This window comes from Lactuca sativa, chromosome 4 (assembly GCF_002870075.4).
Source record: "Lactuca sativa cultivar Salinas chromosome 4, Lsat_Salinas_v11, whole genome shotgun sequence".
Classification (NCBI taxonomy): domain Eukaryota; kingdom Viridiplantae; phylum Streptophyta; class Magnoliopsida; order Asterales; family Asteraceae; genus Lactuca; species Lactuca sativa.
In genome coordinates this window covers 17259564-17262919 of record NC_056626.2, presented here as the reverse complement: position 1 = coordinate 17262919, position 3356 = coordinate 17259564, and the positions used below count along the sequence as shown (strand labels likewise).

The 3356-nt window shown below is 37.2% G+C and overlaps 1 non-coding gene across 1 annotated transcript; it reads left to right on the top strand.

Annotated features, from left to right (window-relative positions):
* The first annotated feature begins 563 nt into the window (after positions 1-563).
* On the top strand, positions 564-670 carry LOC111880699 (small nucleolar RNA R71). Its single transcript, XR_002846554.1, has one exon. It is a non-coding gene; the product is annotated as a small nucleolar RNA R71 (small nucleolar RNA).
* Positions 671-3356: the final 2686 nt, after the last annotated feature.

Genomic DNA, 3356 nt, shown 5'->3' with positions numbered 1-3356 from the left:
TCTTTTCCGAGGCTTCCATAAACTTCATCAACATGGTCTCTAGATCGGGTTTCTTCTCAGCTGGAGGATGCTCCTTTTGGTAGAAGCCTCGGCTTGTTTGCCTATACTTCTCTTCTTTTTGCTTCTTAAATTCTTCATATGGCAGCCACTCCTTCTTTGGTTTCCTCCAGTCTTCATCATACTTGTCCTCACTCGAGTAGCACACTTGAGCTTTTCTGTTCCCAAACTCATCTAAATTGCAGTCCTTGGTCAAGTGTGGACCACTACACCTCTTGCAACCCACTCTTATGGCATGAATTGAGTGGTCCATTTGTGTCAGCCTCCAGTCCATATTATTTAGCATAGCCATCATGGCTGCTATTTCTTTATTTTGGGCCCCTCCACCGCTTTTGATTCCATCTTGCCTAGGGTTGTGGTACTCGCGAGAGTGCTTCAAGAATTCTTCAATCAGCTCCTTGACCTCCCTTGGATTTTTCTTTGTCAAAGGTCCTTAAGAGTCAAGGAGTTGTCTTGGCATAACGTTGACCCCATCATAGAAAATCGACATCTCCTGTTGCATATTAAGATTATGTTGAAGGCAATTTCTGAGCAAGCCCTTGTACCGCTCCAATGCTTCGTACAATGACTCCCCCGGCTGTTGTTCAAAGTTGGCTATTGCCTTCTTGAGTTTAGCTATCTTGGATGGCGAGCAAAACTGGTCAAGAAATTGCTCACGCATTTGAGCCCAAGTGGTGATTGTACCTAGTGGAAGTGATTTTAACCACTCTTTAGAAGCTCCCTTAAAAGTAATGGGAAGCATTCTGAGCAGGACGATGTTTCTGTTGACATTTGGGACATTGAAGTAATCCGCAATGTCATTTACTTCATCTAGATGCTTAAAAGCATCCTCATGATCTTTCCCATAAAATGGGATATCCTTCAGTGCAGTCAAGATGTGCCCCTTCAGCTCGAATGTGGCAGTGGCAGGTATTGCGGGTTGGACTAAACCGGGACCCACATCTTCTTGGATCCGCTTCTTGTAAGCTCCTATGGACATCTCCTCAATGTCTGCTATCTCGTTCCTTGGCTCATTCTCGGGTTCGCTCGTATGTTCTTCAAATTTAGGCTTGGTATCGTATTCGGATTCGGTTTGGACGAGTATTTGATCCAAGTGTTCAAGCTTGCTCTTGTTCTTTGAGGATGAACTTGACTCTCCTGTCTTCTTTCCCGACTTCCTTGAAAATGCTGACTTTAGTTCTTGCAATGGCGTCTTCTTATCAGTCTTTTTGTGAAGTGTAGCTTCTGGATCTTCAATCGGTGGCACCAAAGGTGTGTTAGAGCCTCTGGTCATGAACTCATGCAGACTAAACAAAATAAAAACGTAAAACTGAACTAAAATAGAAAAATAAACTAAGAACTAAGGAAAAATAAGAATCACAACATTCACGTCGTGAGTGTATATAGCTCACGTCGTGAGTTCTGTGACAAAAAAAAATCAAAATTTTTGCTAAAATAATATGCTAATAAACTAAGCTAATAAACAAAAAAATAACTAATTAACTTTTTGCAGGTTTTATCCCACAAAAAGGATCGATTAATCTAATGCAACTAAATAAACTAATAAACTAAGTCGTTCCCCGACAACGGCGCCAAAAACTTGATGTGTACGAAAGTACTCACTAATTTTAATATTTATAACCTAACAAACTTAGACTAACTATGCACTTATAGGTAGTGTACCTAGTCAGATTACAGTATATCGTAGGTAAGTCGGGTGTCGATCACAGGGAACGGTGTTATTAATTTATATATTCGCTACTAAATTAATCTAATTATTAATAAGCTAAAAAGGGTTTGTATCTAATTTTGCAAGTTTAGATGAACTTGATTCTTTAACAAAACTGAATCGATAAACAAAATACTTCTGTTAGTTCGAATCCACTTTCACTCAATGGTTATACATTAGTCAAGACTATTACCGTTGGTTACCAATTTAAGAAGTATTAGCAATTTAGTTCTAAGTCTACTAATTATTAGTCAATTCATGTAAACTTATGTGTGGTCACACAATAGTTAACACAGAATCAATTATTAAATAAGATTAGAGCTATGAAGATTGATTAATCAAAACACAATTACAGTCATAATATGCGTTCTCTAACACAGCTTAATTCAATGATTCAATCACTTATCTAAGATTGGTTTAATCTTAGCTCTAATAAACTAGTGTTCACTTTGTTATTAGGTATTCATATTCATGTAGATTTGTGTTCACTAAATACACAAAACAAGAATTTAAAGCAATTAAATCATTAACTAAACATGCTACGTAAACTCAATCAACACAAGCATATAACCAACAAATAAAGCCAAATCTAATGCATTCAAACCATGAGTTCCAGCTTCATCTAGCTAACGGAAGCAGCTAGATTTAGCTGGACATATTAACAGCTAAACAATCAAAAGCTATAATCAAACACATGTTCAATGTATCAAGTTTATAAAGCAAATTATGAACTTCTTCTTCTTTGGTGTTGAAAACCACTTCCAGATCTCTTTTTCTTCTGAATTTCGCCTTCTGGAATCTCTTTCTTCTGCCAAAGGTCTCTCTAATTCGTAATGGAAGAGAGTTTATATAGTTTCTGGAAATTCACTTCTCACGTCGTGAGCATTCCAATTCTCACGTCGTGAGATCGAGATAACCTTGTTCTGCAAGGATTCCTTCACCCCCGTACATATCTTCTAGAATTCTTCCCTCACGTCGTGAACCATATATTGCTCACGTCGTGAGTATGTCTATTTTGGGTGATTTTCTTGTTTTTTAATCTTTTAAGTCCCAAAGTTTCTTCCTTTAACGTTTTTAGTCCCTTTTCTTCAAAATGTCTTCTTTTTGGCTGCAAATAACATTCAAACTCATAAGTACCATTATTCTAAACAAATTACCAACTTATATATAAAAATGTACTTAAATATTGCCTAAAATAGGTATAAATATGGCAATATCACAACCCCATATCTTTAAGAAAGACATTGATGGAACCTTTCCATGTCATAACTCATTGGGAGTCTTACTAACCTTTTTAGTTGGGACCATGTTTACAATTCGAGCTGCGTTTCAAGGGCATAACCCCAAAATGAATGAGGAAGGGAAGTATGACTCATCATTGATCGCACCATATCAAGTAGAATTGGATTTATTCTTTCTGAGACACCATTATGCTGAGGTGTTCCCGGTGGAGTGAGTTGTAACACTATGCCATAATTCTTCAGATGTTCATCAAACTCCAGCTCATATATTCACCACCACGATCTGATCGTATGGCTTTAATCTTTTTACCAAGTTGATTTTGTACTTCATTAGAGTTTCCAAATATAAC